The sequence below is a fragment of the Anas platyrhynchos genome, chromosome 13, assembly GCF_047663525.1.
Source record: "Anas platyrhynchos isolate ZD024472 breed Pekin duck chromosome 13, IASCAAS_PekinDuck_T2T, whole genome shotgun sequence".
In the NCBI taxonomy this organism is placed as follows: Eukaryota; Metazoa; Chordata; class Aves; order Anseriformes; family Anatidae; genus Anas; species Anas platyrhynchos.
The window spans coordinates 1,571,090-1,584,823 of record NC_092599.1 but is presented as its reverse complement, the minus strand read 5'-3'; the positions used below and the strand labels follow the sequence as shown (position 1 = coordinate 1,584,823).

At 39.8% G+C, this 13,734-nt stretch overlaps 1 long non-coding RNA gene across 3 annotated transcripts; it reads left to right on the top strand.

Moving 5' to 3' along the window:
- The first annotated feature begins 1,943 nt into the window (after positions 1 to 1,943).
- On the top strand, positions 1,944 to 7,979 carry LOC106014721 (uncharacterized). Of its 3 annotated transcripts, XR_011812579.1 has the most exons (4): positions 1,944 to 2,108; positions 2,987 to 3,108; positions 3,874 to 5,465; positions 6,476 to 7,979. It is a non-coding gene; the product is annotated as an uncharacterized lncRNA (long non-coding RNA). The 3 variants fall into 3 exon arrangements; XR_011812580.1 differs by lacking the exon at positions 6,476 to 7,979 and having other exon boundaries at positions 4,414 to 5,640; XR_011812578.1 differs by lacking the exon at positions 6,476 to 7,979 and having other exon boundaries at positions 3,874 to 5,640.
- The last annotated feature ends 5,755 nt before the right edge of the window (positions 7,980 to 13,734 follow it).

Sequence of the window (13,734 nt, the reverse complement as noted above, 5' to 3'; positions counted from 1 at the left end):
GCAGCAGGTGTTTTGGAGCTGGCTCTGCCCCATGCCAGATGACTTTTCCAACCCCATCTGTGGCCAGTGGCTCGCTTGTTGACATGACTTTCACAGCTTATGGAGAAAATCTTATTTTTTTTTTTTCCTTGCTCCTACAAAGCATTTATTTGCTTTAAACCCAAGTGAAAAATCCCTAGATGTCTGGATCAAAATTATGCAAAATGAAGTTAGTTATTATTTGTTTCAAATAAGCTTCCTGTAGCTTGCTGGAGAAACAAAACCTCCCAAGCTGCTCTGTGGGGTGTGTGTGAAGGCATGCTCACAGCCCTCCTGAGCGGCTCCTTCCGAGCTGCGCCACCCTCCCTGCCCCACGCGGGGTTGGGGTAAGCTGGTATTGCTTACCCAGTGAAATGATGTTATTAGCAGCAGGAAATAATGACGTAGAGATAATAGCAAGTCCAAGTCAGACAATTAGCACAAATTTCCTATCACAGGGAACAGTGTGTGCTTGTTCAGAGTCTTGTAGTTAACAGCTCTGGATTACACTGAAATAGACTATTACCTGTTGCATGCAAAAGCCTTCCATTTTTTTTTTTTCTTAATTCTGAGCTCCAAAACTGGCTAATGAGAAGTAGAAAGAAAGACTCATGTTGTAAAAACAGAAGTGGTTGGGTACATATGAAACAGGCTAACCTAGCAGCTGCTATGGCACTGGGGACTGCCCGAAATCCCCCTGCACTTACCAAGCCCCAGAGGATTCCTTGTTGTTGGTACCATCCAGTTATTCATTATCATTGCTTATTAATTTATCTGAAGTAAGCTTTCTAGGATAAATAATATCCAAGCTGTTAGATACTGTGCTATTTAAAACATAAAGCTATCTATAAATTTGTCTATAAGAATTTACAAAGAGAAGTCCTGGGGATAATTCAATGGTGTCTTATAATTCTCTTGGAAACAATGTGTTTTATACCAAATTAAAGAAGAAAAGATCAAAAGTGTAATCTCTGTAGTAATATTTAGACTCACTAGTTATGAAAATTGTTTTGGAATACTTTTGTATTTTCTCTTGCTTGGCTACAAGCTTTTCCCACCAAAGGAGCAGGGGTGTAGCTCGTTGTGAGCCCTTCAGCCTGCTTTCCTGGCTGTAAATGCTGAGATTAGTGATTCTGCACATCAGGTGGGTTAACACGGGGGAGGAGAGAGGATGAACAGTTCAATTAATTAAGCCAGGTTGTAGCACATCATCATCATTTTTCAAGGTGTCAAGTGGGGAGATCTCCAGGAGAGATGCAGATTAGCTGGGACCACCTGGGAATTCAGGCTCATTTGCAACCCCAGCACTTCAGAGCACTTGGAAATAATGTTTGTCAAAGTTTAACATTAAACCCACCATAAATATGAAGCGTATTTGTAGGAGTGCCCTAAAATACTGTTAATTTCCCTCCCTGTGATATGGAAATAATCCAGTGAAGCCAAGAATTTTTCTGACTTCGTGCAGAGACTTTTGGGTTTGGGGACGTGACCCCAGCCAGGAAATTCAGCAGTGGTGCAGCTATTTCAGTGATCACGATGACAGAACTGAAAAGCGGTTTATTCCGAGCTCTCACAGCTTGGGGTGAGAGCGTGCCGAGGAGGCAGCGGAAGCCTCTCACCTCCTGCACGCTCACAGAGCTGTGCTTTGGGAAGCTCCTCAGGCTTTCTCATGATGTGAGCTGTGAAGATCCAGCAACATTTCATCCTGGAGCTATATTTGCATATCTGTAGCCTGCAAGTTTGGCATGATTCCCTTTATGAAACCATTTATTCTGCATAGATGGATATTCTTGAATGTCAGGACTGTGCGCAGCCCGCCTCCTTTCATCCCAGTTGTGTTGCATGTTATGAGCTTTGCCCTTTATTGCTTTATTTGCTACTAATTCTGCAGCTGTTTCTCTGTTCAGGTGGCAAATGAAAATGCTGTGGGCCTGATAAGGTGGTGCTTGCCCACTGGGGAGGAGCCTGGTGCTCCTGTGTGGTGAGGGGGCTCCAGGGAAGGCCCTAGGTGATGAGGAGAAGCCTTGCTGGGGCTCCACGGGGGACCCCGGGGGCTGCTGAAATGAGAGTGGAATGAAGATCTGAAGGAGGTAGGTTTTGTTCTTTTTTAAAAATTCATTTTCCCCTGTATTTGTTCATTTTCTGTCTTTAGAGAGCTCCATTGTTCTGATTTTCTGTCCTAACAAAAGAGCTTGGAAACTTTTTGATGTCTTTGTAGAAAGTTTTGGCTGTGTGCTCCAGATGGCTCTGAGTCCCATCACAGCGTATCAATATTAATTAACCCCGTGTATAACCCAGGCTGTGAATCTCTTCACAGTGTTATCTCTATTAATCACCCCTCTTTGGGGTGAGGAGGACCAGAGTGGGCTTGGTGGGTGACCAGGCTGCCACCAGATGTGGTCCCAGGTCAGCAGGGCAGTTGTTTGCTGGGCTGTAACTGCGGAGGGGTGCAGTAGCTTTGGGATGAATGAAGTGCTGGGTCTGTACAGTCAGCATGTGTGGTGGAACAGGAGAAAAGTGAAAAATTTGAAAAGGCAGGACTGCTTTCTTGGTGTGTTGCTGAAAAATCCGTTATGATGATACACAACAGGACAGAAACATACAGGTAATTGAGCGTGACCTGTTTGCTTTGAGAAAACAGCCTTTTTTAGGTTGATTACATGTTTGTTTTAGAATGATATATTCAATACAATTGAGGGAAATAGTTGGTGATAACCGTTTCAGGTCTCATAGAGAAAGGTTTCTGGAACAGTAAAGTGTCACTGAAGGAACAATATGGCTATTATTTCTTGGTTTAACTTCAAGAAACAGTGGTGTTGTGCTCGGTCCTTAGCGCTAGAATCTCCTTTTCATACCCCATGCTGCTTTGGTATATAGCTGATACATGAATATTTTGTATTCCTACTTTTCAAACAAGGAAGTTTAAAGAAAAAAACAACATATATTTATTAACTTGCATTTCATGTAGGAAAATAACTTGAATCTGAGCAACGTGGGGAAGAAAGGAACCATTCTAGAACTGAATGCTTCCACCACCACTCATCAGTGAGTGCAGTGACTGACTCTGTCTTGGGCTTGATGCTCTCTCAGGTAATCAAGTGGTTTTTGTAGGCGGCAGCGTTGTGATTTCTTTCATAAAGTGATAAAACCTAATCATATAACCGGTTCAGTTCTTTCCTCCTTGGGAGAGCTGGAAGGTTATTCCAGAGCTTAATTTTTCTGATTGTTAGAAACTGATTTATTTTTTCCCCAACATTGGTTTTCAACCAATTTATTTTTTCTCTTTCTAACTTTGTCTTAACTGTTTCTTCTCTTGCTGGTTGTATTTTCTTGAAAATATCTAGTGAAATTTCTAGGTTAAATAAGCATATTTGTTTTAATTTGTCCTCTGTTCCTATTTCTTGATTGTCCAGGTAGTTCTTCGCGATACTAGTATACATTGTAGTTCATCTTTCTTGAGCTTGAGCCAAGGTGTCCAAAAATTATACATGATATTAAAAATTAAGTTCTTTGTATTTGTGTTTTGTTTTATGAGCAAAATCCCATAAAACACACTCAGTTTTCTCATGTTTCTAACTGATGAATTCCTGATAGTTAACAGAAATTCTTTTTGTAGCCGATTCCTGCTGCTAGTCTGGTGGATAAAGGGGCTTGCACTGTGGGGGAAAGACTTACTGCATTTAACATGGTCCTCTTCAGTAAAATGTGTAAGGAAATCTGAAACAGTGCAGCTCATTGTGGGTTGAGGTCTGGTAAATGTCCTTACATGAGACTGATGAGTAGTAATGATTTAGACTGTAGCATTTAAAGTAGCATTTATATATGCATATATATTTATTTTTTCTTGTTTCTCAGAAGACAGATGAGATTTGGGCAGAGTCTTGTGAACAAGGAAATAAGGGATCTCTCACAAACTCATAAACCTTTGAGAAGTTCTTAAATAAATCTGAGCATCTCAGCTCTGTTGCTGGCGTTATTTGCTCTGTAGACCAACTCCAATGATGTGTCTCGCTGACTTTGCATTAGACCTGCTGATTGTGCGGATTTATCTCCAATATCAGTTTCAGAAAACATCTTCTAATATTTGTCAAACTGAAAAAAATACTACCGCTTCAACAAAATTCTTGTCCTGTTAGCAAAATTGAGCTGACAAGCTGTACAAGGCTCAGAAGCTTCTCGCCCTGTAGAGGCTGAGCTGGCTCGTTGCCTCCAGTCCTCGGTAGCATCTCCTGGCGAGCAGGATGTGTTGGCGAGTTGTCCAGGCTGCACCAGGGAGAGGAGCTGTGCTGGAAACAAAACGGGCTGCTTTGTGCACAGGGCCTTTGTCGATTGTTGGCTGTCTCCATATAAGGTCTGTGGGGGATTTTCACTCTGGAAGTTTTCTTTGTTTTATAGACAGTGTTTGTTGCTCCTTCTGAACTGAGCTGATGCTGGTTGGACAAATGGTGCTTGTGGATCCAGAGGAAGAGTTCTTATGCTGTTTTTCCAACTTTCTGAACTCCTGTGGCTCTGGGCTCTCAACTGGGTTTTTCTGTCTGAAGCTGCGTTGGTGACAACTGTTGTTTCAAAGAAGGAGACAAGACCTAGCAAATGACGTGGCCAGTTTTCTGAAGGCAGTTGCTGAGAGATCAGCCAGCTCCCCAAACTCACTGATTTGGAGCTCTGCGGACGTCCTTCTGAGGAACTGGGCAAAAATATTGACGGCAGCCAGAAAAGTGTCGCCTCTTCCCATGCCCAGGTGCAGTGCGCTTTAGCTCCTTCCAGCTCAGAGCTGCTTATAAGCTGAAACAATATTGGTTGGGGAGGAGTGGAGAGAAAATGTAGTCACTTGCTGAGTTTACCAGTCCTGTGCTGCTGACTTTAGGGATGGGCATTTATCCTTTCCACTGACCAGTTTTCTTCAGTGCCACAAGTGCTAATGACACTGTTGGAAAACAGTCATGGAGCCCAAGCCAGCTCTAATTCATCCTTGGGTTGGAGAAGTGAGGGAATGGAGATGAGAGAGCAGGGTATGGAAAGAGTGAAGAGAATACCTCACAAAAAGAGAGCGGGGGGGAAAAAAGTACAACCAAAAACCCTGTAGTGAACAGGGCAGATTTTTTTCCAGAAGTAGGAGTCAAGTCTTGTTTGAGATACTGGAAGGACTGTTATGTTTTGTAAACATTTTGTATTTTCTTTCACTGAAAGCTTGGTAGTCATTGTATGAGCTCGATACAGGCTCTTTGTAGCAGTGGGAATCTGTGTATCTTAGACTTGCAGAGGTGTACAGTTGGGGCTTTGTTACATCAACCTGAACACGATTTTATTCAGATTCTGCTCCTGCAGGATATACTCTTTTGTTGGCATGAACAAACATTCGGGCCTGTGACTCAGCCTGACCAGCTCTGCTTTACTTCATCTGCAAGAAACTGCATCATCCATGTATTTATTTACTGACACACCGCATGGTAATTTTTGCCCTTTAATATTCTGTTGTCTAATTGCAGTTAATAGAGGTTCTTAATCTTACTAATTACTGTAAATCATGCTCTGCTAGCCATCCTTTCTTTCAGTGGCAACAAGGCTCTTTTCTCCTTGGAAGGTGCATGTAGTTTAATATAATAAAAGTGTCTTGATAATTAAGATTTATTGGTGAGGGCCACAGAGGGTTGAGAGTCTATGTGAAAGCAACATACTGGGTTTAAAAAAACAACAACAAAGGGAACAGAAAATTCAGGGCCTCTAGAACGCTTTACTGATGCAAATGTCAGTGAGCATAACTTTAGCCACCTTAGTTTAGACATAAAATTAAACCTAAGACCTTTAATTAAAACTATTAGAAGCCTGCAATGCTGCTGGCATAGCGTTTGACAGGTGAAATGTTACCTCTGAGCAATTATCACTTCCAGCACAGTGTTCTGGCATCTCTGCAGTCCTCCTGTGGGTGTCTAAACTTCTAAGACTTTTCATACAGAATGCTTTTTGATTTCATGGTTAATCTGTCGGCCAGATCATCATATTCTATTAACGTGTATAAATCCAATCAAATCAGGTTCAAAGTTTTATATAAAACAGCTCTGTGTAAGAGATTAATCCAAGTGTTGATCCACTATAGATTTCTTTTGGGGTTTATAATTTGAATTCTCTCTGCCTGAATATTTCTGTATTTGCATGTAAATGCTGGTGCTAGAAGTGGCTCTGAGGTTTCAGCTTAATTCCCATGAGGTAGAAAACATTTGTGTTTAGAGGAAATATTTAACTGGTGCACTCTGCAGAATGCAGACTTAAAGCTTAGCCTTAGGAAAGAAGAACAGAAAGAACTGAAAAGTCACCAAAAATAGATTGTTTGAAACCGTGATCATAGAAGTTAACAAGTAATGGGACTTGCAAGAAGATGACTAATTTTTTTTTTTTTTTTTATGATTAAAAATCTGTGCACAAAATGTTGGAGCTGTAATTCGCTTCATTGATATTCTAGGTTATTGGCTGAGAAATCTCTATAAAATGCTGCGTTCTCACCCTGTACACTACAACTCAGCACAGGGGACCTCCCTCGGTGTGTCCTGCCCTGAGCCACCCCGTTACAGTGGGAGCAGGTAGGTGTGGGAGCTGGCTGCGTAGCCAGGTCAGGCACCAGCCTCTTGATGTGGTTTTGTTCTGCTCCGTCCCTGTGCTCTCCTCCCAGAGCCTATAAATAGCTGCAAACGACAACCTGCTTTCACTCCCTCCGCGCTGCTCCTACTTGTTAAATAACAACTGCATGCTGAAACCAACCAAGTTATCATGCAAAGCTGTATTAGGCTCTCCATCTGACATGTCACTTTAGAAGGAAACTTTTAATAATGAATTAACATCTGATTTTCACAGTCTCCTGTCATGTGACTCGCATGTGTAGATGTGCTATTAATTACTTATGGTAGCTGTAAAGGAGATACTGGCACAGTTCACAGGCTGCTTTTTAAGTGTGCAGCATCATTTAAATGTGTCTAATGGCATTGCTTAGAATACATGCTTACTCTTGGCAACCTGCTGATACCATGCTTAGAGGCATTTCTCTGTGCTATTTGTGTTCTGCAGTATCTGTGGTTATCAGCTGGCAGCCGGGGCTTTTGCTATAGGATACTGGAGAGTCATACAGTGATAGAAAGTCCTGGATAATCTAAAATAAATCAGCAGATGGAGGGAATTGTGTTCTCCCTGTGGTGAGAAGGAGTGATACAGCACCTGTCTGAAACCTGCTGAAAGCACCCAAGGCAAAATTTCTTACCTGTACACTTTGCTGATGCATTGCCCTTGGAATTGCCCCACGAGAGCATTCTTGTTTCTGCATCTTGAGGAGACCCTAGGGATGTCCCAACAGGCTACTGAAACCATTGCAGGATTCCTAAGGCTACATGTATGTGTGGCTTTTTCTGGAGAAATTCCTACCTAGAACACTTTGAGTTTACTGGAGAATATCCCATAGGGCTGCGTGGCATGATCTACCTTTGTGTTAAGTATTTCATACATCTAGTGTAGCTCTGCAGAGCTCCTGTGTTCTCACAGAGTGGTCTGCATGTCAACACGTGGGGACCTGGGTCTGACATGTCCTCAGCGGCGTACTTCTTGGCAGTATGTGTAAAAACAATGCTGAAGTACCAGAGAAAGCACATGGTGCCCGTGTCTCCTCCCGTCTCAAAGATAGGCTATCCTTCCTGCAGTCTGACTCTCTCCAAGGAGCAAGGGATTACATGTGGGTTTCTAGAGTCCTCCACAAACTCACTCATTTGTGGAGTGATTGAACCAAATGAAAGGGAGAGCGGGGTACCTCATGTGCTTCAATGCTACAGTTATGATGAATCCAAAATGTAATAAAATCGAAGATATCTTTGAAACTCGTATGAAAGTAGAATAAATGGGCAAAAATCACGGTTGTCTTCTGCATGTTTGAGAATTAGAAAAAGGTTAAATTTTATTACACGAGCAACTATTTACCTTCTTTATAGTGGCTTCAGTTCCTTCAGAAAAGTCATGTCTAGCCTGTAACTTTGATTTTTTGCTGAGTGAACTTTATTTTACTCTTCCCCCCCCCCCCCCCCCCTTTTGGATTTGATCATTTCTGCATGCCCCTGTTCATGTACCCAAATATGTTCTTCTTTAGCCTGCCTTGTTTTTTGCAAATAAATTTGTTCATTGTATAAATAACCAGAGATACGGAAACTTAACTGATTCCTGTGTGGGAGATGCTCCCCTGCCTAGGGGAGGTAATAAAGATTGACAGGGGTACTGACATTTTGGTTAATTTGTCTTCAGGAGCTTTACTCTTTGTGAGCTCAACCTGCGTTGAACATGATTTCCTTGACTTACAAAGAGGTTGGGAGAGGGAGATGCTGATGCAAGAAACATTGGTTCACAGCTGACAGCCCTGTCCCTCCAATGTTGACTTTCTCAAACTATTGAGGAAGGTGATTGAGAATTCTCAAATTCCCTGGTATTCGAAAGGCGGGCTGAATCTTCAGAACACGTATGCAAGAAGAGCTGATCTGAGTTGTGGAGGGCTACCCCTGTTCAGGAGAGAGTGTATAAAGCTCCACGTCTGACTGCTTCTAGCTTGGAATTTAGAGTTGTTTTCTCTTGCCGTGTTCTCATCCTGTCATTGTATCTTCAGAAACATTGCTATTGACTTCAGCAGATACTGTCACAGCCCAAATGTCATCTCTTAAGCTCACATTAGTATATGACTACGCACCAATTGCTCTTTTACTGATTCTTTGTCATCTCAGCGTCAGAAAAGTGAGCTTCTACCAGACCGAAACCTTTGCTTTTTCATTTTGTATTTCCTTCTACATTTTCAGCTTTTTCTCTCCTAGTTTCTTTACTTTTTCCACACCTTTGAAGGTAAATAAGGTGAAATATTTCAAGCTGAGTTATTTCGGTGTATTAATTACTTTTAACATCTTTCTAGTTAGGACAGATTTCTCAGTCCTTGAAACTTAAAAAAGAAAAGTCTTGAGAGCTTTACAGAATAATCATTTACATCCATGTTTTCAGCTATTTACAGAACCTCTGAAATAATGTCCTGTTAAAGAGAATATATATTTCACATTATTGTAACTGAATTGTTCTTATTAAGGTCAGACGTCAATTTTGAAAGCTTTTGAAGGAAAGGGGCATCCAGTCCTATTGTATTTAAAATGTTAAAGAGCTTTAACTGTCTTCCCTGGAAACAAAATGCAAATGATCAAATATATTTGAAGATTGACTGCTTTATAAGAAAAGCTGAAAGATTCCTGTTTATTTGGTAAAGTTCTGCTCCTCTGAGATGAACTCCTTTGTTAAGGTAAAGGTTCCAAAAGTCCTATTAATATTCACTGAACAAATTATGGTTGTCAGTACTTTGCTCCATCGTGTTTTTTACTTGACTTAAATTATAAATCTTTCTGCTGAATTTAGAGAACCATGTAGATGTCTCTTAGAACCTTTTTTACTTTGAAGCTGTTGACTTTTTTTTTTTTAATGCTGTTATGAATACATTATGTAGCTAGTCAGACAACATAAATACATTTTGTTAAACATCTTTCTTTTGAGCACTGTGCCCCATGACAATCAAGTCAGTAAGTCAGAGCAGACGCCGTGTTGTCACAGGGAAGGATGGGGTGCCCTCTCAAACCATACTTGAAATGAGAACTGCTGCATGAGTAGTACTCTTTTCATACATGATCTTAAATTTCAGTTACTACAGTAGAATATTTAAAATGTAACTAAGCCTTAGACAACGTGGTTTCCTTTAAAAAAAAAAATAAATAAAATCAGATACGCTGATTGTGCAGTTCAGGAATTGTGAAACCCAGGTTTTCATTGGTACTTGAAAATCAAATAGTGAATTATTGTATGGTATTCCTATGTGTTTGTTTTTGTTGCTTTGTGGTCCAAGCAACAATAACAGGCATTTCATAAACGAGATGAAGGCATGACAATTTTCCTGTTAATTTGCATCTATTCTTACAAGACTTGATGTGCTCAAGAAAAAAAAAAGTAACTTAAGATATTGATTTACAAAGAATCTATATTTACCTCCTAATTTTAATCCTTATTTTAATAAATGTTATTTCATATCAGTTATTTCCCTTACGGGAAGAATTGTAAGAATTTAATCTTAAGTTTTACTTTGTGCCTCTGGGAGTGGTTTTTGTCTTTCTCCCAGAAGTGTTGAACTTCTGTTTGTATCAATGTAATTGTTTTCCCCAAATTATTCAATTTATAGTTCTTCCTAGTGTTGATTCCTTGAAGTCGTGAATAAATGAAGATGGAATTGCTAACATTCTGGTTGATTTCAAAACTTCTGGCCAATTTGAAGGAGGTCAGATTGTGTTGGCTTCAACACACCATTAACAGCTTTGTTGGATAACAAATTGAGAATACTGAGATGCCATTTCTCTAGAAAATAGCTACAAATACTTGAATATCCATTTCATGCTTAAATTGACTAAATGCAGTTGGGAAACGCAGAAAAACTAAATTTTGTTTCCAGATCAGCAGAAGCATTTATGAGATTCACAAAACTGAATTACTGATTTGACTTGATTGTGCTTACAGCCAGAAATAACAATGATGTACTTTAGATATATTACTGTAATGCAGTTATTTTTAATATTGCATCTTTCAAAACTACAAAATAAGAAGTTATGCATCAAAGCTGAGTGTGTCTTATACCCTAAAAACAAACTCAATCTGTCATTATTCATATCATATTATTCATATGATATCACGATGAAGGATATGATTCATAGATGACCTGTATCTCAAGGCTTGTAGTCATTGTCAGCTTACTTTGTGGTATTTACACCTTTCAGATGAAGGAATAGCTTGGAAATAAGTTAACTAACCCTTGGACATAATTTCCTTGTTTGTATCAGATGTAGATTTCGTGCCTGCATCAGCCTATTTAATTTGCTGTCAATGGTAGTTATTTCTTTATTACCTCCTTGGAGAATTTCTCCTTAATGAGCAAATTAAGACTTCTGACTTCGTACTGTTAAGTCTTTGACTTGCTTTATGGGAGCTGCCTTCTGAGCCTCTTTAGCCTTGCCTGCTTATCTGGGTGTGAGGTTTCTGCTTAAGTACCTTCTCTGAAAAAGACATAGGCAGTAAGCTTTAAGAGTTTAATTTCAATAGTAAGTTCATTCTCTCCTTCATCTATCTCTTTTATGGATCATATAGGTACATATGGTCTCTATTTTAGTGTTCCTTAACAGATCTTATGTTTGATTGTCGCATATGCAGGGAGTTACTTGGTGAGATATGACGAAATGTGAGGAAGTGTCTGTTTAGGCACATTTGGCAGCAGGGAAGGAAGAGTTAGAAAAATAAGGGTGAATCTATGAAGGCAAGCTGAACAGTTCTATATTTTATCTGCCAATAATGGCCCCCTCCTATATATAAATATTTTTTCCCTTCTTCTCTGCATGGTTCTTGCAATGTTTACTGTCGCTTATCAAGTTAATCCTATCAAGTCCAACCCATGAGACCACTTCACGCTGTGCTGTATCAGCCAGCCTCACTGTTATCTTATTTAGTTTGATCTCTAATATAACTTGGTTTGACTTGCTGGTGTGCAACATATGTCGACTGGAAAACAAAAAGGGAAATCTGTTAAGTGTGGTTAAGACAAGCCTCTGTTTGCTTCTTACACAAAGAAAAATGAGCGAAGGCTATAGCAAATGTGGATGCTTAAAATTTGAATCAGGGCAGCTTGCATGAAGAAAGATGTATTTTGGGAAGTATCTTACCCTTCTTATTGAAGTCTGGTGGTAAATTCCTTGGGCTCAAGCATAATACATATAAGTCTTATATATAAGAGTAGTTTTGTTTGAGCAGAGACGTGGAATATTCTTCTTTTGACTCCACTAGGAACAGATCCAGGCAGCTGCTGAGAGCTTTGGAAGTCTGCTTCAGAGACAGTCTTGATATTTGGATCTTCCAGGCTTTACATACTTACTCATCTTGTGATTTGTCTTATTAACCTTTTGTCAGTAGCTTTTCTGACTCTGTAAAAACAAGTCTTATAAATTATAGAGCTCTCTTAACATTTTTCCAATTACGTATTACACTAAAGCTAACAGGTTATTGTTCTGTTCCTCAGCATGCTTATGCTCAATAAATCATGGGATCCAACTGTCCTGGTTCAGGTTCGATGCTATTTCTAAGGATGAATGATGAAATAGGTCTACTAAAAAAGAAAGTAGTATAGATTTCCTGTAGTCCTTGTGTCATCAAAAGAGTTTAAATCTGACCACTTTGAAAAATCCAGATCAATTAATTGTATATGATGAAAATTCCTTAATGTATTTTTGTATTGAAAAAAATTATAGCTTCTAAATACCATGCTTTGAAATACAGAGTCGTTACTAGTAAAGGCTTTTCTGAATTACCTTAAAAGCATGAATATAAAAAACTGAAGGCCGCAAAGGATAAAACGTTTTTTTTTTCCTAGCTTTGTAGCAGATATCTTATGTTTTAGGAAAAGGAGGCAAAGGAGGTATGTTTTCCTAGTGTTGATATCTATAAATATTTGGAAAGCTATGTTTATACCCAAATAAAACAATTGTGTTGTTTGGATAAAACAAACAAACAAATACACATTGCGATTGCAGTACTTCGTGTACTATACACGTGCACAATTCCATATTTACATGGGAAATCCTGTTACCCATGGAAAACATTTGCAGCTCTGCAATATTGGCTGTGCTAAAATACGGTATGGTGGAGAGGCTCCGGCTGAGATGCATCCCCCACCCAGACCGTCCATAATTCAAGGCATGGCTGTTAGCTTTGTTCTGAGCTGCTCTGGCTGATGAGGATATAGCAGTCTCATCCTCCCGCCTTCCTTCCCCTGTCCCCAGCTTAATCCATTCTTTGGAGCTGGCTGAATGAGCAAGGCAATATGTGGGCTTTACTTAAAAGTAGAGAGTGTTTTGTCAAGGTGCTCTGATAAAGGAACTTTATGTGCAGTTATGAGTGTCTGTGGTATTTATGGGGTATGGAGAATTGCTTTTTCTTGTCTCTTCGTATTTCCTCTCCTATGGCTTTTCTCTGTGGCTGCTGTTCTTCTGTGAAGTTTTCTGAGAAAACAAGGCAGATTGTGCTGCTAACTGACCTGAGGGACAAAGGCAATTAATTGCTCGGTCATCCTAGGAAGACCAGACTGGGAGAAGCCGAAGTCACGGGCTGCTTGCAAGTGTCTGTAATAACACCTCTTTCAGGCTTCGTTTTAAAAAATAAATAGAGTTTTGTAAGAAAAAGAAGTGTGAGCTGAAGAGCACAGAAATGGTTATACTTTTTCAGATCATAACCTCCAAATGAACAAAATTACACTGGAAATCAGTACCTTAAGACATAAGTACGTACCTTGATCATAAGTATGTGTTCTGCTGCTATAGGTTCCTGCACCCACTGGGTGTCTTCTCTGCCGAGTTAGTTTAGGTCCAGCAATCTCAAAGATGCAGCAAAAGACTCGCAATGCTGAACCATGACATTCTGCCTTCCCTAAGGTAAAGACACTATTCCAGGTTTAATGCAGGAACTTCAAAAGAATCAGGGCGATATTTTATCATACTGTTTCAAAGACAGAAATAGGAGTTTTGATATATGGAAAATTCTGGAAATAATTTATTGTAGCACTTATTGTCATGACCTTAATCAAGTAAGGCTGACTCTATTCAGCAGTGGTTAGGACTAATGAGCAACAGCCTATATATT